This window comes from Cricetulus griseus (genome assembly GCF_003668045.3).
Source record: "Cricetulus griseus strain 17A/GY chromosome 1 unlocalized genomic scaffold, alternate assembly CriGri-PICRH-1.0 chr1_0, whole genome shotgun sequence".
NCBI classification, from domain to species: Eukaryota; Metazoa; Chordata; class Mammalia; order Rodentia; family Cricetidae; genus Cricetulus; species Cricetulus griseus.
The window spans coordinates 114,162,634-114,188,937 of record NW_023276806.1 but is presented as its reverse complement, the minus strand read 5'-3'; the positions used below and the strand labels follow the sequence as shown (position 1 = coordinate 114,188,937).

Sequence of the window (26,304 nt, the reverse complement as noted above, 5' to 3'; positions counted from 1 at the left end):
GCTCTGGGAGAAGACCTGCTATCTGATCAGATGCAAATTACTCCAGGGTTTGGCTGTCAATCACAGCAGAATAAGGAGGCCATTATAGTTTACTGTCTGCTGCATGCATACACTGAACCAGAGCAGATACATGATTTTGATCATCTCCTTATTACTCTGTGCTATTACAAATGGACATGGTCTATCTCTGCCCTAGCCAGGACATCTCAGATACAGAATACATTTCTTTTTCCTTCTTTTCTTTCTTTCTTTTTTTTTTTTTTAATTTGAAATAGGGCTTCACTATGTTCAAGTCCTCACCAGGCTGGCCTTGAACTTTAAATCCTGCATCAGCCTTTTGAGTTTATAGTCACATACTACTAAGTCCTGCTAGGATACTGTTTAAAATAATTGTTTAAAAATATTTATCTTTAGATATGCAAGTAATAAAGAGCATATATATGTATACATATAAGCATATATATACATATATATAAAATATGGGAATAAGACATAAATTATGGGCATGGGCTACACCTTTCTGCATATAAATGGCAAAACAGGCTTTTTAGTTGTTTTTAAACTCGTTTTTGTGTGGTAGGGTGCATCTGTGTGGAGGCCCAAGGACAACCTCTGATGCTGCTCCTCGGTTGCCAGTTACCTTTTTTGAAACAGGTCTCTCACTGGCCTGGAATTTGCCAGCTAGCTAGCCTGCCAGCCAGTGAGGCCCACAGATTTGCCTGTGTCTCCACCTCTCCAAGAGTGAAATTTCAATGGTATGCCACTACACCCAGCATTTCTGTGTGTGGTGGGGGAGGGGGGTCTTCAATTAAACTGGTGTCTTCTTACTACAAGGGAAGCACTTTCCTCACTGAACCATCTCCCTAGCCCTATAGCAGGATTTAAATGCAGGTATTTCCAAACCCCTATCCCGTGCAGTTGTCACAGCAATTAAAGACAACAAACTGAAAAACCAGTGTACTGCATTGCCTCAGCATTCAGTCAACAGCACACACTCACTGCATGTTCATGCCTGTTCCTGGGGCCCACCTTACCCCACACTGCACGCTTCACAGGCATTAAGCCAGCCAGCCAAGTGACAGGAGGCCCCAGCAGCTGTTTCACCAGCAGCAAGTAGAAATGACACAAGGGACAAAGGAAGCACTCTACAGGAAGGAAGGAGTGGTTTTAAGGTATGCTACTAAGCAGGAGGGTGAGGAGGGCCAGCGACAACTCAGGAGATATTCGGGATGAACATGGAAAAGTGGTACTAGCTGGTGGAGACAATGTTACCCTTTAACAAGAGTCTGTCTTTTGTCCTTCTTCCTGCAGAACACCACAGGTGAAAAGATACTTCTAAACTTCTTGTTCCCTGCTTGACTTGCAGACTATCGCCTTTTCCTGTTTGTTTGGTTTTTACATCTTTTTCCTTCAGAAATGATTCACAAATGCTATATTATTTTACCCTACACAAATTGCTTTTCATAAATCCATGTGTGTGTGGTGGGGGGTACTCGAAGCCATATCATAAACATGACACATCTGTTTCTAATAATCAAAGAAGTATAATAAAACCTTTCCTTTGGAGGAATAGTCTAAGTTTCATCCTCAAGGCAAATTATATCCATCTGGTCCCAAGAGAGCTGGCTCTTGCATTAAGGAATATTTGTTGGTTGGGTGATTGGGAGAGTAGGACTGGGGGAGAGGGGAAGTTGTTAGTTCTAACACTTAGTGTTAAGTGGAGTTCATTTCTAAAATTGAAGCTTCCAGAAACTGGTGAGTAATCCTGCTTCGTGGAGTGATATTATGTCACCAGCTCTGCTGAGCCAAAAGCACAATAAAATTAATCCTTCGTTCTGCACATTCTCATGATGTGGCCCTCACAGATGTGCTGGAGGAGAACTGCTCCTGTCATGCAGAGTTCATGAGCCATGGGCTGAGGCAGCTGGTGAATTTCCGGTCCACACACTGCTCGAGCCTTCATGATCTGCAGAGTCATACAATGGCCTTCCAACTCTCTTTTCCCTTGCTGCAGTCACTGGTGCACATTTTTGAACCGAGTTTTAATATTTGTAGCCAATCTGGCAGTTTACTAACTTCAGACAACAATGGGCTGGGAGGAAGGCAACAGAATTAGGTAAGAAAAGGGGCTGCTATTTTTAGGCCTGTGTCCTGTGAGAGTTCAGTCTTGCAGTAGTTACAGGTGTGGGGGTAAGAGGGTGGGGGTGGAGTTATGGCAGCTACTTGAGTCTCACAGGGGCCAAATGAAAAGGCTGTACCTGGCCTCCAATCCGTGTGACTCACCAGCTTTTTCCAGTATAACATACTGGTCTAATCATCAAATACTACCTATGTTGGAATTATTCTTAATGATCCCTATTGATTTCCAAAAAGAAGGTAACTGGTGAAAAAATTTAGAGTCAATATAATTTGGTGACTTAACTCTGTCAATGGCAGACTAACACAGGAGTCACCCTTCACACAAGATCTAGTCCACTGTGGCTGTCCATGGCACTAATGGACATTAAACACTGCCTTCTTTTCAAATCTGCTCCCGTGCCTATGGAATCAACACCCAATCCTGCAAAACTCTGGACAGAGATTCTGATTGGTCAAGCTTGGATACATACTTGGATCCTTGCTAGGGAAGGCATAGTGGCCAATAAAAGATAGGAGGTCAGGAAAGATTGGGTTGCCATCACAAAAACAATCCAAAGATATTCTCTGGGATGGTGCTTTCAGAAACCTGTTATCTTGTTTATTGTGGAAACATTTAGCATTTGTCCCACTAGGAAGTGACCCCTCTCAATAAGACACAGCCATAGCTGTTGTGTGAATGGACCAGGCAAGACCCATGTGTTGCTGTGAAGTGCTGTTATGAGAAGCTAAGTGAGCAGAGCCTGAGGTTTACTAAACCTCATATTACAAAGACTCTGCCAAAATTTATTGTTATATCAGTAGAATCTCAGAACTGAACAGGAACCCTGGGAGGCCTGCCAGCAGCAGAGAGCCAATGTCAATCAGAAAGCCAATAGCAACGCAATCAGCTGGGTTCCACTGAAGACCATTAACCAGTCTTTAGTTTTAAATAGGTCAGTTAGCTTCATATACAGTCATTTATGATGACTTCAGCTTGTGTCTGAATGTCATGGAAGAAAATCTCGTTTTCCTTGACATAGTGTGTGTGTGTGTATGTGTGTGTGTGTGTGTGTGTGTGTGTGTGTGTGTGTGTGTGTGATATGCCAAGGTTTGAGCCCCGATTCTTGTGTATGTTGGGCCATGCTCTAACACTGTGCTGTAGACTCAGCCCAGTTGACACTTTTGTTTTGTTTTTCAAGATAGGGTTTCTCTTTGTAACAGCCCTGGCTGTCCTGGAACTAGCTCTGTAGACCAGGCTAGCCTTGTACTCACAGAGATCTGCCGATCTCTCTGCTTCTGAATACTGGGATTAAAGGCAAGTAACACCACCGCCTGGCCCAGTTGACACATTCTTAAGAATGATTTATTTATTTTTATTTTATGTGCATTGATGTTTTTCTTGCATGTATGTCTGTGCAAGAGTGTGGGATCCCCTGGAGGTGGAGTTACAGGCAATTGTAAGCTGATATGTGGATGTTGGGAATTGAACCCAGTTATTCTTTAGAACAGCCAACGCTCTTAACTGCTGAGCAATCTCTCTAGCAACCCTCCCTCCCCCGCCAAATTGACACATTTTAAAATGAAAATAAAATTTTAAAATTTTAAAAGGAATTTGAGGTTCTCAACCTCACTTTTATCTGTCCTATGTGTCCTCTACTGCTTATAAATGCCCATTTCTGTGTTTTGTTGCCACTGGACATTTCTCTAGCTTCCTGACCTGTTCTGTCCCTGCCTTGCAGTGCTTCCCCTCAGTAAATAACAAACACATCATTCTTTAAAGTCAGTGATTTTTCTTTGACTCAGTTACAACAAAATGCAACTAATTGCTGAATGCTAACACCATGCCAGGCAGAGCACCATGGGAATCTGCAGGTACTATAAGTTTAATGTTCTTTTTAACGTATATATAATTTGCCCATTTTCTTCATTTTTCTTATTTCCTCAAATATTCACCAGCAATAAGATCTACAAAGAGAAAACAGTAGTGAGGAAAGACAGGATGTCTAGGGATGTCTCTTAACTAGTTTAGTTTCCCTGCCCTGACCATTTGGTAAGAAGCCTCCTGCACTAGGACCTCTGGTAACATTCAGGGACTCAGGCATGGTTCCAACATCTCTCCTCTAGAACTAGCTAAAGCTTCTATTTACAATTGCACTGGTATAAAGATGAATGTAAACTAGGCCAAACTCAATATCATATATTCACTACTAATGGAGTCAGTGGTGTTGCTTTAAATAAAATTAAAGTTAAAACATCAAAAATCGCCTAGGATTTCACAGATAGGGTGCTTACAGGGCCTAACAGAGAAGCAGTCCTGTTTTGGGGCCACTGGAGAAGGATTTCTCCCCACCAGGACAAGGCTTCCATCTCTTCTTTCAGAGCAAAGCTTTCTGGCTGGACTCACTCAGGAGACCTCTTTCTCTAGTCTGATATATTAACACACTGAGACCCAAGGGAAGAAATTCCCACCTACATTCACTGCACCAGCTCCTAGCCACAGTACCTTTTTTGTAGGTCGCTAAGCTGTAGGACAATTATGCCTCCCCAACACACCGTAACTCTCCTCTTGTTTATGTAAAGACCCCAATTAGGCCAGAAATAGAATTTAGCACTGCAAACATTGTTTAAAAAATGTTAAGACATTTAGACCAGTGCTCTCGTTCATTATTCTTATTTGAAACCTAATATTAGTAACAGCATGTGCCGAAGACCTGGACCATGAATTAATAATGAAACACTTGTACTGGAAAATATGTGAGCACCTAGTTACTCTCTTTGGCAGGCTCCTGTTGGGATGGGAGTTCGCTCTGACTTACACAGCACTTTCTATGATCATTTTACAGAAGAAAACTGGAGATTAGTTATTTCCATGGGATTTCTTGCAGGGAGCAAGACAACAGAGCATGCATCTCCCACTCACTCTCAGCAGCCATAGAACAGATGCAGGCTCCTGGGGAATGTTCCAGCCCCAATGCTTTCTTCCCTGAAGGTTTGACTCTCCAAGAATACTTTGCTTAGACATGGTAATATGCATAGTGTCAGCTATTCCTCCATCTAATTTATTCCAGCACAGGCCTTACAAAGTCTTTAAAGACTAAGAAAAAATCAAATCCTTGTTTCCACTCCAGCTAGTGTATGTGTGGGCAGGGGGAGTTTCTGAGAACAGAGGTCACAGATTCAGTCAGACAGTGGGTGGGATCCCATCACTGTGACCCTCAAATAATAGGTGCATGGTCTTGAGCACAATATTTCACTTTTCTGAATCTTATCATGTCCACCTGTATCAGGGGAGGATAGGGTAGTCCTCTTTGGTCCACAAGGATGAGCACAAATGTGGTGGAGCAACTCCTGCAGTATTGGGTAAATGGAGACCCTGCCATCATACCAAACAGCTCACCATCATCTTCTGCTTCTATGGCCTGTGTGTAATCATTAGTGCCTCCTAATGTTTGCTGTCTTACATGCCATCCTTTCATCTACAAAGAAGGCCAATTTGTTTTCCTTGGCATTGTTTTTAACAAAAGCAGTTCATACCTGAATTTCCTCCTTCTGTTGAGAATTGTTCTCTGGTGGCATCCCTTGGTGACAACTCCTCAAGGAGGCCTTCCAACAGGCTTACCTGTCTGATGCCATCTAGTTTCAAGAGAACTAGGGACAAATTCTTAGCACTAGTGTTCCCAGCACTTATCATAACAATGCAGACAAATGTCAACCTGAAGATGAAACAGACACCAGTGCAGAGGCCCAGACTGGGGTCTGTCTGTGGTCCTGTGTTTCTTACAACCCGGCGCACTCACCTGTCCCTTTAGACCCGGCTTCCTGTGGCTTCCTGCACATGTTAAAGAAAAAGTGCCTTTCCACATCTGCACAAAACAAGCAATTGTTGTCATCACTATCCTTGTCCTGTGAAACCTTAGGAAGGCTATAGGGTTACAAATTCTGTCCCTCTTAGCAGAACACAGAGTCTCAGCCCTACACCGGGGAGGTGTGTCCGGTGGGTCCACAAACCTCGATTTGGAGTTTCATAAGTTTAGACATTATATGTAAAAATATATAAAAATCAACACCCCCCACCGCCCCGCCAAAGTTATTCACAACCAATCAAGCAGGACAAAAGAAAAAGGACATGTTAGAGTCCCCCTCTGCTGATGAAAAGCAGTCGGTGGCACAGGAACGGTTTTCGTTTTGGTTTGTTTTCTTAGTTATTGCGTAACAGGGTGCAGTATATGTAGTACAGGAAATAATTTAGCCCACGCACCTGCACAGAAACCCACATCAACCAGTTCGCTTCGGCAGTCAGTCTGTGGAACCAAAAGCTAAGCCTGAAAGCAAAGGCGAAATCAAATACGAAAATTGCACAACAGCCCTGCAGGAGTCAGCTCCCCAGAGGCCCCGTGAAACCCCATCTGTCAGGTAGGGTTTCAGACACATTTTGATGTTTTGGTCACCTGACCCAAGCTCTTCAGCCCAATTGGCCCCCAAATTCCCAGGGCAGGTAATGAGGTAACTAGAGTGTGTGGGAACGAGGGGACGAGGCCGATACAACTTTCCCCATCATTCATTAGACTGTCTACTAATTCTGCTTGTTTCTTGGTTTGACGTCTGCTTATCAGGAAATTTGAACTTCTTAAAGAAACAGAATGACTTTATCTACACCTGGGACAGAACTTTGTAACATTTGTGTAAAATTAAACCATTGTAACAGAAAATAGTAATTTGGGAAATTAAATGATTTACATGTTAATTTAACAGCCAATATATTTAATTCATTTGCATTTTGTTTTTCTGTGACCCCTTATTAAATATCATTTGTAATATCATACTACCATCCTTGGGTTGCCTAGAAGTCACCGAAATAAATGTTGTGATTTATCCATGATTTTCCTAATCCTTCTCTTAATCTCCCAGAGATGTTGTCCAAACAAATTAATGTTTATACTCATGTCATCTATCACAATGGGAACTTTGGCCTTTAAAATGCTGACACTGTGGCAGAGACCCCACCAGAGAAATTAGCCTTGTTTAACAAGAATAAACAGAAGCAAACCTTGGTAAAACCAAGCCTAATGGGAGGGACAGAGAGCACGTGCTGGCTGTTCAGCTGGACCCCTGTCAGGAAAACAAGCAGATTTGGATGCCCTGGCAAAACCAGGCACTCCAACACCACAGAGGAACATGAAGGAATTGTTCCTTAATTTCACCTAATCAAACAGGCGTTGGTGGCGCACGCCTTTAATCCCAGCACTTAGGAGGCAGAGGCAGGAGGATCTCTGTGAGTTTGAGACTGGCGTCTAAAAGAGCTAGTTCCAGGACAGTCTCCAAAGCCACAGAGAAACCCTGTCTCGAAAAAAAAAAAAATTCACCTAATCATACACAACATTATTTAATGTTCTAACACCCATTAGTGACAACTGATAATGTTTTGATTTTGCAACTGATAATGCAGCTCTCATAGTACTCCCAAAGTGTGCCTGACAAGTTTCCCCCAACAGTTTGACAATTGACAGGAAATATATTGGTCTGCAAACTTCAGAACAAACTTTCTGTGTGATTTTTTTTTAACTCAACTGATGCTAGGTTGTGGTGCTCTCACAGTCATAGAAAATGTTTTCCTTGCCAGGGTGTTGGTGGTGCATGCCTTTAATCCCAGCACTCAGGAGGAAGAGGCAGGCAGATCTCTGTGAGTTCGAGGCCAGCCCGGTCTCCAGAGCGAGTGCCAGGACAGGCTCCAAAAGCTACACAGAGAAAACCTGTCTCAGAAAAAAGAAAAGAAAAGAAAAGAAAAGATTTTCCTCTCTCAAAATACATCATGTAATTATCAAACACATCTTTAAGAGGGGGACAAAAAGCCCCTAACAACTTTATCATTTTCCTTGCCAAAGTGTATTTAGTACCAAACACATGCAAAAGATATGGTACCTGATACCTCCTTAAACCAGTTAGGGGACCATATCAAACATTAATGGGGATCAGTGTGAGAACCAGTGTAAGCAGTCTGTGGGAAAGCACACAGCCGCATTCCCATATGTTATTGGGGAAGCAGGTATGTGAAGTGAGGCTGTCTGGGAGATGGTGTTCTGTAGTGAGTACTTGACTGATGAGAAAGAAATGCACCTTGGGTATATTTATTTAATGACTCCAGTACACACACACACACACACACACACACACACACACACACACACACACACATCTGTTGCCCTTAAGCTCTCCTCAAGACACAGGTCCAGTTCAAGATAAGCAATTTCAATATGAAAAGCTTCTAAAACACAGATAAAAATGATTTAGATCTTCCAGGTGTGCCATAATACTTGGCAGAAAAAAAAAAAAAAGTTCATTCCGGGTGTGTAATCTCTTAAAGAAATCTGTTGTCAGAGCTGGATAAAACCATCACGTTAGAAAAATAGAAGTTCAGCTATGAACAAAGTACAAGGTGCGACTAGGGAAACTCTCTGCTTCGTGCAGAAGTTACAGCATAAAAGTAAAATTCCCTTTTACTTATGTAAACACTGCTGGGTTTGGGCATTATTTCAAAAGAGGCAGAGCTGAGCATGTAGGAGCCTATAGAAAGACGACAGACTCTTGGTGGGAGGTTTGGGGTGGGGTCCTAGTGCCAAGCCAGACTCTAATGCCTAGACAAAGGAAGAAAGAAGATGTATTTTATAGCTTACAGACTTTTTTCTTTCGTTCTTTTTTTTTTTTTTCTTAAGGCAGCAGACCAACCAAATAACTCAATCAACAACAACAAAACTGAGATGTGCCACACAGTGGAAAATGTTATAACAACTTGAATAACGAAGAGGCCCCCGAAGGAGTGGGAATGTAGGCAAGGGGGAGGGTCCCATATTATGGAATATTTAAACACTGTAATTCAATGCACATTTATTAATTGGCTACTTTTTAAGAGACTCTTACTTATGACAGGTTTAGGAACAATATAGCATGTACAGAGCTCTCATGACTTGTTTTGCTTTCCATATGTTTAGATGAAATGAACATCACATCTAATGGTTGTCCTCCCCGCTCTTGAAGTGGCTGCCAGTGCCACACCCCTTGGGAGTTGTTACCACCAAATTAATATCCCGTGGGTCACTTAATTTAAAAAAAAAACCACATTATAGAAGCATTATGTGATTAGATGCACTGCTTTTATAAGGGGGTTAGGGTGTGTACTTTGCCTCTGTTCCAGAAAGGATGGGTGGGGCTCATGTATATAGACCTCCAACCCAGAGTCTCTGAGAGGCCAGTGACAGCACAGACACATGTTCCAAACTGTGACCTCCATCCACCATCTGAAACTGCCTTTACAAGATGGACCAGGGCAACTCGTTTAATAAGAAATAGACCTGAACATCTGGTGGGGATTAGCTGCTCTGAAGGGAGGTGTTTTTACGTCCCTATCAGGCCAGTTTTTCACCAAGGGCTCATAGTAAATACAGGGCTATCAAATGCTCCAGTGGCTCAACAGGTCAGTGTGGGTACCTATACAGAACCGCACTATGGTGCACTATCCAAACCAAGTTCTATCAGTCAGAAAAGACTGGGCTTGTGAATTTGAAACATCGTATTTAGTCTCCACCTAAACAAAAAGAAGTATGTGTTTTTGTTGATGGGAGGGCAAGAAGATTTGTTTGGGGGTTCAGAACACCCAGTAGTTCTTGCAGGTGATTCAGATGGTGTCAAATTCAAAGACTGCAGGCAGCAGAAAAAAAATCCAATGGTCATTTAAGCTCCACTATTGAGTGTCTAGAGAGAATCGCTTGGGTATCTTTCAGGTGACACCCAAAGAGGCTGAAGGATGCCCTCAAGAGGGGAAGCAAGCAGCATCCAGGGGGACATTAAGGACTGGACATGTGTTTGAGGAGGACTATGGGTATCTCTGGTTACATTCCCAATTAAGTAAAAAATAATGTTTCCCTTTATTACGAAAACCTGCAGTAGTTACTTTTGCTTCTTACTATTTTAGGCCTTCATAAGTATTGTAATTTGATGATGCTTAAGAGAAAGCAATTTTTGTCCAGCCATCCTGACTGCCAGTGGCTATAATCTTAGAATAGTTTTTTATATCATTTAAAGTGCACCGATCAGTTTGAGCTACATTCTACACATGGAGGCAAATGAGTTTTTAGGAGTTGAGATGGGCAATGAGCTGGGAACAGAATTGCTGTACCATTCTAGACAATTCTTGGGGGGGGCATGTTATCAAAGCATTACACTCCTGAGGACCTTTTTAAAATGCCATCCAATTTTTATTCCCTGGAGGAAGTAGGGTCTCATAGAGGAGAGGTACCCTCAGGAGTTGCTACCGAAGCGCTGTTACAGGGTTCAGCAGTCAGGGTCACCAAGTTGTCTGTCTATCCATGGTTGTTCATTGCCTTATTTTGCAATCTGATACCACAGAGAAAGGATGTAAAAAGGACAGTGACAGGCTGGATTGTGTTCTTCATATCCCATTTTGCCAGCTGCCATGTTTCCAAAGTGCCAGGATTCCCAGTCTCCAGAGTGGGTATAAATAATTTTAAAGGGATTCTAATATTTCCTAAAAGCTTAATAATCAATGAAACAAGTTCCACTTTCTTGCATTTGTATCTTGACATTGGTAACAAGTGGAGACAATTTCTGACTAAGATTGAGTAGACACAAGGATCCCCCTAAATAGCTACTCACTTCTCCAGTCTCCTTGTCTGCATGATCATGATGCAGTCTCAGCTGTGAGATCCACAAGGCTGATGAGAAGAACTGTGTTTAAGAATCTGAAAACAGGAAGTACTGTGACTAACAGAGGAGGTGCAGGTGATTGTGGAGATGACGACAGTAATGATAGAGAACACAGGTGGAAATTCTACATGTTATGAAATTCTGGCCTATGATTTGTTATTTGAGAATTCTGGTGTTTTCTCACATGCAGAACTGTGGTGATGATGGAAGTTCATGAGTGTGAGGTTGACCCTAAAATAACACTATTTTGACCATATATTTTTTTTTCAAAACATTTCATGATGTGCCTATTCCAATATTTATTGACATCACTGAAAGGTAACAGAGCCCTGACCACCATCTTGTACACTTGGCTCTGCTTTCTAAGGTCAATTATGTCCTGCAGTTGACACTTCAAGGTCCGATCACCAGCACATGCAGCCTTCGGTCTGCCTGAAATGTTGTCCTGTCCTGTCCAAGCATGCAGTTACTTTGAAAGAGTAAAATAAACATTTTCTTCAATATCGGTGCCCATAACATTTTATTTTTGATTCTCTTGATTGGCCTTAAGTAGTTGCTAAGAGATAGAAGGATAGACAAGAAGAAAATAGATGTGAATAAGGCTACACTGAACATTAAAACTAGGCTGTCAACAAGACTGTACTTTACCAAGATGAAGGTTGAGGATGGAAACATCTGTAGCCACTCAATGGCACAGCAACTGTCCCAACCAATCCCTAAACTTTACCTAGGCACGGGCCCTCCCACCACTCTCTAAAAGCAAAGCCAAAACATTTAATTCTCTCTGCAGCCTTCCGTGCTTTTATCTAGTGAGCTGTCTGAAAAGCCATTCCGCATCTTGGAAACTACGTCCTGCTAAGGGAGCAGAAATGGCCATCGTCAGAGCAGTAATTGAACAGTCATTTGAGGACGAAATACTAGGCCAGAATCTCCTTGGGCCTGCTCCAAGCATGGCAATCTTACGTACCTTGCGTAAGTACCCACATACCCCAAACAAGGCAAGAGCAAGAAAAGACTATATATTGAGAACAAGGATGGCCACTTTCAGGACAGTTTGTTAACCATTTTCAGACAAGCCAGCAGAGCCAATTGTACAGTCACTCTGCAAGACAGAAACTGTAGGCTGCTTTTTGCTCACGTTCAACATCATATACTAGGATTTCAAACCATTCAAAACTCTCCTACCTCCCTCCTTTTTTGCCCGTTTCTTATCCTTAATGGGCACTCTCAGCTCTGGAGCTAGGTGCTAGAGGGTCTGGATTCTGCCAAGATTTGCAGTTCTCCCTGCCTCCCCCTGTTGGTGGGTTTAACTACAGCCCAACCTCAAAACAGCAACTATGGAAAACATTTTTCAAGTTAACTCACGAGATAGTAGAGTAGCTCAGAAGGAGAAGAGAATACTGAATGACATCAACTCATACTTGAGACTGTCATGCACTGTGATATAAGTGATCTGGGGGCTTAACATCATTTTGGAAACTAGCCTTGGGATCAGATTTGTAAAATGCAAAATGGGTAAGTTGCTTTTAAAAGCTCCCCTTATTCTTTGTGTTCCTGGACTCTTCCTTTTTGTGGCTTGCAATATTTCCTTTTGTCTCCAAGCTGTAGACACCTACTTAATAAGTACCAATAAAGATTGTATGTTAGCCTTAAACAGTGGTAGCATTCCCCACCTGCTAATTGCTTCATTTGCACTTACTGTTTCCGCCCTCTCATCAACAGGAGCTTTGGTATAAAGGGCAATGAAGTAGAACTCGCCGAGGCAGCAGAAGCCAGCCCACTGAATGCTGCCGTAATTACACAGCAGCCTGGAGTAGCTCTTCTCAAATCAAATTATGAGACTGGATTACCTAAAACTCTCAGGGCATAGTCCAGGTTTTCATTTGTCTGGAGGTTGCTGTCAGCAAGCAGGTTTCTTTCTCCTCATTCTTTGCAAGGATTATCAAGGTCCTACTTCCAGATGCAGTAGTCCAGAGAGAGGAGAGGCTGGGAAGAGTGCTGTTTTCTCACAAGGCTTGTCTCACCTCACTGCTTTATCATTTTTTTTTTAATTATAAAGAAGCAAACTGAAAGAAACTATTTTCTTCATGTTTCATATTTTCTATCATTTGCATATCAAGATTATGTCCAGCTGAGTTTACTCACGATTCTTTGGCAAATATTTATGCCTTGTCAATGTCCCAACCACCCATACACCGATTAGAACAAGAGTCAATAGCTATCAACCATATTTGGATCTTGTTTGAACACCTGACTGTCGTCTGGGAAGTGTATACTGCACTAGAAATAACAGAAGGAAGAGGGTTGTCTGGAGGTCATGCCACCTGGATTAGAGGTGCCTAAGCTGTGGGGCCCTGTAACACTCCTTTAACTATCACTTTCTCCACCTGACAGACAAGGGCATCGAATTTAATCATCCCCAAAGTGTTCTTCTTTCTAGTTTCATAATATTCTATTGAATACAGTATCTATGTGTTTGTTAAAACAATTTTTGGACCCCATTAAAAGGAGTAGATTCTATACAAAAGTAGGTAGCTATCTACTTCTCAAATGGTTTAAACTTTTACTAAACCAAGATTTGGTGTGTCTATTATGCAGCTAAGAAACAAACCAATATCTTGGACCACTGCTAATTCCTAAAAAGAGAGCCTGGGGTTCAAGTCCGAACTCTGGCAGGTTCTGTGGGATGCTTGGTTATGATCTAGAATGTCTGAGAGTTCTGAAGCTGTTGCAAAGTTAGAGACAGTTCAGGCAGGGAAAAAGGCAAGCAACCACACTCTAAATGTAGCAGTCCCTCAAGAAAAGTGAACATTGCAGTCTAAGGACTGCAAATGTTCTCTGATCTGTGTCAGCCTGTGTCAAGGAATTTTCCATAATGCTACAATATTTAAGATGGGTAGAGGGACAACAAAGGCAGGATTATAGCTATGAGCATCTAAGAGGAAATTTCAGATAGGGTCATTACAATAAAAAGGCTACACATTACAAGCCAATTTGTTAAGGTAACACTTAAACAGATCCAAAAAAATAGTAGTAAGATTTTAATGTTTCGGCTAACAGCATAATCTGGGAAGCAATTTTAAGCTAAACTTAAAATATTAGTTGTATTTTCATTTTTAAAAACCATGAGCTCATACTTAATCCTTTTAAAAACACTCATTAGAAATTGGAAAAAGAACTGAACTTTAGAATTAGTTCTACTTGAGAGCTAAAGGCCATCATTAATAATGCAATTTTTTGTTTTTCACATTGTTTTTCTTTGTTTAAAAATTACAGACATAAGAGTTAGCACCTTCTAAGTATTTGTGAATTCATGAAAACTCAGCCTCCACACAGGAAGATAGAAAGAAGACAGTGCTTAGGGTGTGACATGGTAGCATCGCCAATAAGGATGTGGCTTTCAGTGTTGATCATGATCATCCTTTGTGATGTTAACTGAGATGGATGGGTAGTAAAGCACCATTTGTAAAGCCATTGAGTAAGCACATTATAGAGCGTGCCTATTCCCACTCACACATCTTACACACAGTAAAGCATTGGGAATTTGATTTCTAGTCTATAAGTCAAACATGAAGTTCTGGCCCCAGAATTTCCTCATAACATCTGTAGAACTTTAAAACCTACTTTACAAACTGGAAAGGTTCCAAAAAATCATCACATTTAGCCCATTTGGGTTTTCCTCATAACCAATGTGTTTCTCCTTTCATTGCGGTTGAAGCAGGAAGTTTTACCAACAGAATTATACAGTACTTGTCCTTGTCTAGCTACACAGCCCCTCCCCTCAGTCTCATTGGCTTGGAGTCTGACTGTTGCTGTCATAAATGGATGCATATGGATGCAAACACACTAAAAATTAAGACTGGTGAACAGTATGTATAGTTACATCTGTGATTACTATTTTACAGACACCAATGTCCACACACAGAGACAACACATAAAGGGATTTTTCAGCCTTTTCTGCATTTAAGAACAGCCTTTCAACTCCTCCATTTCCAGTCTGTAATGTACCTCCAAAGCTTCTCCTGAGTAACCCTGTAAAATTGCCTTGTGTGGAATAATGGTGACACAGTCAAGATGTGAGGCACACTTAGCCACTGTTTTGATCTACCTTCCTTTTCAAGATGCATCTAGTTGTCAACCTCACTCTTATCACTTCCCCATCCCTCAAATGGTGATGTAATGTCATCCACTTGAGTGAATCTATATTTTTTAACAGGATTAGTGTAGTATCTATCACATTTGAAGTCATAGACAATTGGATACAATTGCTATTGTGGATTTGCCAAGTATTCAAACGTGTGTTTACCACTTAATTTTCTTTTGCTAAAGATCTTCCAAGACAATCAAGTCTTCAAAATGTGAAATCATTTTTTTCTTTCTTTTCCTGTGACTGTGTGTGTACATGCGTGTCTGTGCCTATGTGTGCACATGCGTGTGAGTGTGTTGTATGAACATATGTGTGCAGGTGTACATGTATACCAACAAAAGAGTGCAACTTCCAGTGTCATTCCTGGGGTATCATTGAATTATCATCTTCATCATCAATATTGTTATGATTATTATTTGGAGAGAGTGTCTGGAATTCTCTAACTAGTCTAGGTGGAGATCTGTCTTCTCAGCACTGGGATCACAAGTGTGCATCATCATGACTGAGTTTTTTCTGTGGGTTATGGAATTTAAACTCAGGTCTTCATGATTAAAAGACAATCACTATACCAACTGAGCTAAATCTCCAGTCCAAAATGTCAAGTCTTGTGTATCTTTATCATTTTCCAGTAAACTAATCTTGCTATATTGCTATTTCCCACATATATGCTCAGGCTCTTTCCAATGGAACCTTCTTTGATAATGGAAACATTTCCGACCTATACTTTCCAGTGGACAGATTATCAACTGCCTGTTGTTAAGGAGCACTCAAAATATTGCATTTTGGCAAACCAATTGGATAATTATATTTAAGTTAATAGAGTTGTTGTGAGTAATGGCTATAATATTGACTATTACCATTGTGGAAGATCTTGCAATTGCTCCCACACTTGAACACTGAAAACGAATCATCTATCAAGAATCTCAAAAGGAAGATAATCCTTGGGATGCTCACAAGAAGCCACAAATGTGTCCCTAGCTGGCCATGGCCATTGAGACTTTTTTTTGTTCTCTTCAGATAGGTCCATCATGGTCCAGGCAACTTCTTGTGGCCTCTTTCTCAAAAGGCAACCACCTGGAGCCAGTGTTTCCATCACCTTGCATTAGTGTCTATCAGTGTACTTATCTGATACCTTTAAGGGGTCTCCTCACATTGAAAGTCCTTCACCACTATAAGTATAGAGAGTGCTGAAAGAAATTGTCATATGGTGCAGATATAAAAGTGCAGTGTCTTCTAAGGACTTCAGTTATAGTATCTTGAGAGTCTGGGTGTCATAAGCTAGGAATTCCTCTGAGGAGATCACAATCTAGGCTTACTGTGAGTGACTCATGAGGAGAGACTGAAGGATTGGTACTTCCAAGTATAACTTGACTTCAGTAGTACCTGGTCCAAAACTCTGTCAGTAGCCATATTCCTTCTAAGGCTTATCTTGGAGGTGAAGAGATCTACTAATTATAAAACCTTTTCTTTGATGTTTCAAAGATTTTAGCCAAGTGCCTCATTAACAGGTTCTGCCTTTCTAGGCATCACTAGCTGTATGAGAACAATGTTTCATGATTATAATGCAAGACCATGGATGGTCATACATATACCTAACCACTAGAACTCATATGCATATAAACTGAGGGAATGGTAAGTACATGGGTGACAAAAATCAACTTCACCTAACTCAGGGTTAGTGTAACACCCAAAGGAAAAGAACATCAATAATACTCTTCCTAAATGTTTTCAGACAGCAGGGAGCTGCAACAACACAATACACTGGCCTGTTGTCATGGGACCTACTCTGAATCACTTGGTGTCTAGACTTAGGATTTGTGTCTATTTACTTGACTTTTTGAACCTTTGTGTCTATAATTCATAAATAATACTACTTTATTTAGAAGTTATAAGGATTAATTACAGTGTGTAGAATCATTGACATAATAACCACCACAGAGTTGATAGCCAAGATTTATCTTCTTCACTTCTCAGATATTTCAAAATATTATAATCATCCAACTTAATTTATTTAACTCAGACTTTCAAAACCTATTGTTTAACTCAGATTTCAAAAACATGAATCTACTTTTTCCAAAAATCATATACAAAGCCAAGACACCAATGTCAGAAAACTTTGATTGAAATGTAGGCTCTACATCAGTTCAGGTGGCATAGGCCTATTATTTCAGTTAATCAGGAGGCTGGAGTAGGAGGTTTAAAAGCCTAAGACCAGTCTAGGAAGCAGTGAGCCTCAACAGGGTTGGAAATGTGGCTCAGTGGTAAAACAGTTGCTTGGCATGTGTAAAGGTCTGAGGTGCAATCTCCAGCATCACCAAAAGGAAACAAAACAAAACAAAAAAAACAAAACTGGGCTGTAGCTTAGGAAGAGAATTTGCTTAGCATTGGCAATGTCCTTGGATCAGAAAAAGAAATAGATTCAATATTTTCAGATATCAAATCAAGTCTGTGTAACAAAAATTGTATTGCACCCCAAGGTGAATAGAACAGACCATTTATCAAGTAGACTGTAGGCACCATTTGCCTAGTCTGAACCCTGGTGATTTTAACAGGCTTTCCCAAATCAGCCCCTTTCCCTATACTACCTTCTGCTGAATGACAAATGAGAAACAAGATACATTTGGGGAGTTTTGGAGACTTCCTCTAGGTCATAATGACACCCCAAGGTAGGGCTCCCTTCCTCGTGTTTACCTCTAGCGTGTCTCCTGACTCTTATACCATTGACAGTTGACTAATTCTTCAAAAACTAACTTTGGCATTAGTCTCAATACTACAGATGGAGGTAAAGACAGAGTGGGAAGGACTGGAGAGGGAACCCTTATGGCCAATCAATCTGAGGTGCTGTTGTGGCCTCACTGATGTTGTGTTTTTCAACAAGGACCCAGTAGCAATATGCTTTGGGTCCCATGCACTTGCCTCCACAAACCAAATTAAAAAAAAGTTCACTTCTCAACTGAAAACAGTAATTTACAAAAATACATATTTTTTAATATCTTTAATGTCTTTGCTTGTGAAACACCCTGGTCAAGGATGAACATAAAACTATCTGTACCTATTAAATGACTGACAACATCAGTGTTTGTCATCCCTTTCACTTCACATACTTGCTCAGTGCTTCACCGATGGCCTGTTTCACTTCCATTCTTGCTTTCTCTTAAACTACAAACTTTAAATTATGGACGCCATGTTATTTGACTCAATGGACAAGCGGCTGTGGAGAGATGCTTACACAGGCTTTTCAGTGCGTTGACTAGTAAACAATGGATGGGTAGGTGGAGAAAAGGGTGAACACTGCACAGCTATCTTCATTTGCTCTTACAACAGGTAAGAACGCTACACAGCCGTCTTCATTTGCTCTTATAACAGGCTAAATTTACCTAAGTGCTTTTGCTCTGTCTCTGCCCCTTGAACAAAACAACCAAGGTAGGTGAGGCAAGGAGTCAAGGGACAACTGCTCCTGTGCACACAATGGAAGGGACATTCTGTACAGGGTCTAGTTTTTCTTTGGCTAATTGCTGCAAAACATCGTCTGAAGCAAGGTTGTTATTTTCTGCTAATTATTGTTCACTTTTTAGAAGAAATTTGTACTTCCTAAGCTGAAAAATAAAAGTGAAATCAACAACACCTACACTTTTCCTGAACTCCATACTTCTTAACTTTGACTATCAGTAAGTTTAGTTAATTCCCCTGCTACCAAAAGCTTATGCATTCTGTTCTTAAGTCAGTGTGTATTTATATCTACGTGTGAACTTCAAGCCATAAAACTAAAATAGTGAAAAAGTAAGTAAAATATTTTAAATCTTTAAATGGACAGGTTTTTACATAGAATGAATGCTAATACGTCCAAAGTAAGAGTCAAAATATTTTGGAAAAGAAATAGTCTTTTAGAGCTGGAGAGATGGCTCAGAGGTTAAGAGCACTGACTACTCTTCCAGAGGTCCTGAGTTCAATTCCCAGCAACCACATGGTGGCTCATGACCATCTGTTATGAGATCTGGTGCCCTCTTCTGGTGTGCAGATATATATGGAAGCAGAATGTTGTATACATAATAAATAAATAAAATCTTTTAAAAAAAAGAAATAATCTTTTAGACTTTTTTTTTTTTTTTTTTTTTTTTTTTTTTTTTTTTTTTTTTTTTTTTTTTTTTTACAAAACAGAGGGGGGAATGTATAAAAAGCAAGAGACAGATTTTAAGTTTCCACGAGTCCTTACTGAATATACTAAACCAGGTCTCTGTTCCCATTTCCATAGATATGGGTCTAGGGACTGTCTGTACTCAGGTGAGATGACATCACTGTTCTACCGCCCTGTGTGAAGGCTAACCTTTGCTAATGATGAATTGATTGGACACTGCGCCTTTCAGTGCACTCTGTTCTTCGGCTCCTTATATCTGTTCTGTGGTATATAAAGAGGAGACAGAACAGGGTAAGGCACTGATGGAGGGGTATAGCCCAATCCTCAACGAAACCTCAGTCTACTGTGTAGGAAGGGTCAAGATAGTTGTGCCTGTGCCCTCCCTTTAGTGTTAGGAATTCTCACCATGGAATGGTTCATTCTAGGCATTTCTCTCCATCCATTCCTGTTTAATGAAGAGTTATTACTCCAACAGTAGCTGTCATAATATGCAACTGTAGAACATTTCACACATTGAACTAGATCATTCATTGTAAAATGCAGTTTCCAAAACATTATGAAATGTACCTGCATATAAAGGTGTCTAGCAACATGGCAACATGATAATTTGGTTAATTCTCCATGGGACTGAGCATGTTGCACATAGCAATTGCCTGAGAGCCCCTGTGAGGATACTTTTCTGTGATGAAATTATATAGAGTTCTAAATATGACAACTCTCTTCCCTCCAAATTATTCCAAATACTATAATACTATTGCAACAGAAGGTGAGATATAAATACCTCATTTTGTAGATTATGGGGTAATATTGTTTGGCCTTGCTGTCACTTGGAAGTAAAATTATGACACACTGCTTGCCAAATTTTACTTGGACTTGTTAGCTACCACCAACCTATTCGTGCACACACACACACACACACACACACACACACACACACACACACACAGTTGTTTGGTGTCAGAAAAATCACCAGGGTCTTGAGCATGCTAGGCAAGTACAGGTTTTTGTTTGTTTTGGATAGTCTTAATATGTAGCCCAGGGTAGTCTCAAATTACAATCTTTGCCTCTACCTTCTCAGTGGGGCATTACAGGCATACCCACCATTCCCAATACCATATTATAATAATTTTTTGAAAATTTTGCTTTTCTTCATCTATCGTGCTCCATTCCAGCAAATTATATGTTCTTCAAAAAGTAATTGAAAGAAATAGATCACAATAGTATCCAACGTAAGTTCCTTTAATAACTTACTTAAGTGCTTTGTAAATCAACCAAGATGCTATCCTAACCTGAGAGATAGATATAGAACTAGATAGATACAGGGGAGAAAACATGTAAAAAACAAAACAATGCTGTGGCATGATTTCTTTCATTTTAGTGTATTTCTTGCACTCTGCACCACCACCACCCCGCCTTGCTCTTGCTCTCTCTCCTCTTGGAGAAAGCACAGGCTATTTTGCAGTATAGAGAAAATGAACAATTGTGTAACTCATAGACAGAATCAGTCTGTCACCAATTGGCAACACAGTCGATGGTTAATTATCTGCAAAGACTTGTCACTTTTCAACCTTCTCATCAGCGTTTAAAAAGGAGCCTACTCTAATTAGTAAAATAATTTTGGGGTCTTTGAATAAAGCACTTGGTTTTGTTCTGTTGATTTGTTCCAAAGGTAAAATAATTCTCTGACTCCAATATCAAAGCTAACAGCACTTGCCATTCTAATCAGGAAAGATTTTTCAAGATGGGCTCACTTTTCAGAGCCGGGTTCCAGCCGCAGTGAGCTGAAGCCATATTCTGTCACCTGTGCTGAACAGCGGAGAGGGAGCTTCATTCTAAGTGTTATACGGGAATAATAAGGACTGCAAAGATACATGGGAGCTAATACCTCATCGGAAACAAATGTGCAAGGAATCATGAAAAGTAACTTCTGTTTCCACTTAGGGACCTGAAATAATCTCCTGACAAACGAGGGTTTGAGTGTGTCGCCTCACTCCATTGCCTTTGAGCATTTTGGGGGTCCAGAAATGTTCATTGTAATTCACGGAAGACCCACTAGACTGTAGGTTGAGGCTTGGGTCCAGGCCTGGGTTCCCTCTTGGGCCTCTCCTGGGAACAGTGAGCGGGTTTCCTAACTGCCAGCTGAGGGGCAGGGTCACGGAAAGGATTTGCAGGGTCCTCATTGAGCCTACTCCATGCTGAGAGGAGCTGCCTGCTTCTGGACACCTGGTCATTAACATTGCTAATTAGCAGCCATTAATCAGGGTGCTGGCTTTTTTTTTTTTTTTTTTTTTTTTTTTTTTTTTTTTTTTTTTTTTTTCTGTTGTTGTTGTTGCATGTGGCTGGCCCCAAGGAACCAAGTGAATAAGAAGATTGTTTCATTACCTCCGCCAGAGGAGCAAAAGCAGTTCCCATCAGCTCAAGAAGAGATGGATTAAGGGAAAGGTTAGACAACAGTTACAGATGAACCGGCATTGGGGGAAAAGTGGTGGGGCCAGGAGACCTGGGCTGTGTGCCCCAGGAAAATCAGTCAATTATTACCAAAGAAATCTGCGACGCAACTCTAATCACCCTGTGAGAGAGCAGCTCACAAGGAAAGTTTTGTATTTTAGGAACTTCATTTCCCCCTGGGGTTAGGGCAGGGCTTATCTTTGAGTTATTCTAATTCTTTTTGGTGCTCAGGGAGATTAAGGTGGCTATTTCTTGTTTCTCTCATTCTAAATTCATGTTTTTCCTTCCAAATGCTCACGAAATCAGCTAAGATGTTAAGTAGTTATAACTAAAACACTTTCAAAACACTGTCATCATTTTATCCAAAGGACCACATGTGACCAACAGACCAGAGATAATTTAATAAACAGAGTAATCCTACAGTCTTTAGACCAGGGAGGATAGCAATGTGAGAAAATAAAGACTCTTGATTTGCATATAATGACATATCTTTTGAAAGGACTGAAGACAATTTGCATGTGTAATAAATTGTTAATCTAATGCGATACAGTGGATGTGCTCTCTTTGGGAAGTAAGGGTCACCTGTGCAAAAGGCACACTATGTGCATCATAATTTCTGGAAGATATTCATCTTGGTAACAGGTTGTGCATCCCAGAGTTGTAATGGTCATTTTTTTTTTTAATGCAAGAAAAAAATATATGTAAGACCTGTTATTTAATCAGCAGCTGATTATCTGCTCCGAATTAATTTGTTCATTTAATAAATTGTATTCCTCCGAACACTACAAAGCAGACCTGGAGTTCTGTGGGAAGCTCCCACTCCTGAAGCAACAGGAACAGCCAGTGCCACATCTAGACAGTCTGTGCCACTCCTAGGGAGTCAGTCCTCTGTGTGGAGTACAAAATGTGCTCTACTGTAGTAATAAGAGAGGGGCAAGCAGAGATTGCCTCACATTTATTCGTGTGGTGGTCTCTTTGGGACATGTGAAATAAATATATATTTGCACTTATAATGTGTACCCCTGCACTTTCAAAGCAGCATCGCTCATTTAATGTGCCCTACATTTCAAAACAATAAGAGATAAAACCTGTTTTTTATGGACTAATTTGTTCTGTTTGCAACTAACTCTGAAATGGCTGGGGGAAGGAAGCAAGCATGTAAAGCTTCCATGAGGAGCGTTTTGGCTGGGTTGAAGAGCCATAGTATGATTTCTAGGACTTCATGGGAAAGTTGAATGCTCAAGGGGAAATTACACAAAGAACAGCTGAGAAAAAGTTGCATTCTGGCACAGAAGCATGCAAATGGGGAGTATTCTTCAGCTTTCTCATGACGGATTGTCCCCACCACTGAGCCAAGGCAGCAGTGTTAATGAGACAGACTCAACAAGGAGCAATGTCATCTCAGGGGCTACCAAAGGGGACAGGGAATGTAGACCAGGGGAGATGGAGGAGGAAGAAGGAGGGGTGGGAAGAGAGTGTGACTGAAAGGGGGAGGGGAAAACTTGATGTTATTTATTAAGGCTAAGCCAGCAAGAAACCAAAGCACTTCATGGCAGAGAGAGAAGGCCAGGATGAGTACAACAAGGGTTAAGATTTAAAATCTGAAAAAGGAACAGTATAAAAATGATATAAAGAAAAATTAAGACTTTCTTTTAAGTTACAAATGAAACTCACATTGGAAACGCAATAGTTCTCACCCAGAGAATAGCTGTGGCTTCCTGGGATTTCTCAAGATTATAGTGGAAGGGGAAGGTAGCTGGGCTGCCTGGGGTGGGAGAAACATTCACACCAGAGAGAAAAGCAGCATATTTTAAGTCTGAACTTTGTTTTATGGTTATAGATTCTGTATTTGGGTATTTCCAAAATCTATATAGATTGTAACTCATGAACCAGAAATAAGAGACAGCTCAGCTCGCCTGTCATTCTGGTTACATATTGGAAAATTTATTATCATCATCATTTAAATATAGTTACACAAAGTTAGCTTAAAAAATACTTTTCTTGACATTAAAAATGGTTCCTGAGGAGATCTCTTTCCTGAGCTACCTAAACTACACATATCACCAGCCTCCACTCAAAAAAAAAATAAACATGTCTCAGAGCTTGACATTCCTCCTCTATTCTGGGCTTCTAAGGAAGTATGTTTCTTATAAAATTCAAACCCATAGTTGCTTTTGGGTGTTTACTGTATTTAGGGCATTTTATAGATAAGTATAAAAATATATGTAACACTCAAGTCCCAGCATTTTAAAGGGTGCTGTGTCTAGTGGGATGGCTGACAACTGCTACATCCTAACACCCATGGCAAATGACCTGGTATGATATGCTATTCTTCCAAAACTTATTAAAGGCTGGTTCAATTAGAAATATAGTTAATAAAGAAGGCACACAGACAGACAGCACCACCCCCTGCTTGAACTCTTTGTAGTCTGAGCTTGTTTGGCTAAGTAAATGAACAACCTACATGTAAAAACCAAAACAAAATTATCAAGTATTTATATTCATTAATTCATGAAGAACTTTGCTTCAGAACATGAGTATAGCCTTTTATTGTTCTACTCAGTTTTAACCAATGGGAGTTGCAAGATTCAGAATTAAAACTGAAAAAAAAAAAGAAAGAAAGAAAGAAATCCTAACTCACTCTATTGTGTATTACAGTTCATATGGTACAGTTGCCAAGACCACCCAGAGTCTGACAGTCTACTAGCCTACTAGCCTACTAGAAGATTGGGTGAGCTTCTGTACCTAATGACAACTCCACATTTAAGAATGAAGTGTGAGCTTTAACCATACTATCAGGATGAAACAGGCTGTTCACATCATTTCAAAGACCGCCTTGCATTCATTTGAGTGGCTCACTTCTAATCAAGAACATTAATCATTGAAATTGGCTCAAAGTCTGAATGCTGGAGGTAAACATTAAAACTGATTATATTAAACTATCTATTAACAAACATTTAGACAATTTTAAATTATATATCAATAGAAAACCAAAAGTATGCTTCTTACATCAAACAATAGCATTTAACAGAATAATTATAAGCAATGTTATTAATTAATTTTTTATGACTGTCCATCACAGAGAGTCTTGAGTCTCTCAAAAAAGGCGAGGGAACATTTGTTAGCATCAGACATAGGTCATGAAGGCCAAGGCAGTCAGGGCATCCGCTTGATCGCCTGTGTCCTTTCCTTATAGGGATATTTCTTTGGATTCTCCTGTTTTACTTAATAGCTCCTACTCTACAATGTGACTATGTTCATTTTAGTATAAAAGCAGTTTCAGTCACTAGGTACTGTAATGAAATTACCTGGTTGCTTTTGAATCTTAGAGTAAAACTAATAGTCCAGGAAAATGGGCCAAGATCGGTCCACCTTATCCACAGTTATATTCTATTAGTCCTGCTTAGGGTAACCAGATAATACCAAACTTTTCATTTACCATTCCCCACATACACACCTATTCCTTATAAGCTAGGCTCAGAAAGAGGTGGCAATAATAAAAAATATGGATGGAACACTCAAAACATTATGCCATCCTGAAATTGATTTGAAGTTATGAATAAATAATTTCTAGAACTTTGCATTTGGTGTTTTCGTACTTCAGTAGACCACAGGTAACTGAAACTACAATTTCCAGTCTCTGCATCTCCTGGGCTAAGCTCCCTTCTATGATGGGGACTCCACCATGAATCCCTGATGCAGACTTAAACTGTGGCTTCCGACAAGAAATTTGTTAGCCTTCTTGAGTTTTTGGCTTCCTGATGAGGGCATTGGATGAAGAGTTTGAACTCCTGTGGCCATTAGAACAGTAGGATGTCACAGGAATTCTGCTAACTTTGTTTTTCTGACAGACCAGAATAGGGACTAAAGATTCACATAGATCAACCTTGGATTTTAAAAATAAGTATGTCATGCAAGCTGCCTCCAAATATGAAGTGTAACAATAGGAGCTGCTACTGATATCAAATATATGCAAGAAATATTGTCCTGCTTGTGGTTCCTCTTGGTTTTGCCTGCTCAGTAAAATCAAGTTTAACTTAAAATAATAATTAGTCATAAATCTTAATTAAGCAAGCATTTTCCTTGAAACATAGTTCCAAGAGAAAGTTGGAGAAACAAACAAACAAACAAACCTTCTTAATACGTTGTTTTTTGTTTGTTTGTTTCATTTTGTGTTTTGAGACAGGGTTTCTCTGTAGCTTTGGAGGCAGCCATAGAACTCTCTCAGTAGACCAGGCTGGCCTCGAACTCATAGAGATATGCCTGTCTCTGCCTCCCCAGTGCTAGGATTAAAGGTGTTTGGTACCACCACTCAGCAAATAAGTTCTCTTTAATATTTTTATTGATTATTTGGGCTATCATGCACCCTGATCGTGCTCACCTTCCCATCTTCCCATGTTTGGCCCCCTCCACCATGACCCCACCACCAAAAACAAATCCATTTTGTGTTATCCATAAATTCACTGGAGCATGGACAAATTCCTAGTGTCCAGTGCCCCCATGGGATGATGAGTCTTTTTCTACCTACATCCACGCTAGAATCCATCAGATGGGGAGAGCCAAGACAGAGACGGGAACAGAGTGGTACTAGCTCTCCCAAGCCAATGCCATCACCTGCACTGCAGTATTGTGGGCCTTCAAGGGGCATGGCCAGTTCTCCCAAGTTCACCACTGGTGCCAACAAGCAGCTGCTATCAAGGGGCAGGGCCTTCTCTACTATACCCACAGACACCAACAT

At 40.5% G+C, this 26,304-nt stretch overlaps 1 pseudogene; it reads right to left on the bottom strand.

The window, feature by feature from the left end:
* The window catches only part of LOC100760108, a 34,800-nt pseudogene extending 8,496 nt beyond the window's left edge, over positions 1 to 26,304 (bottom strand).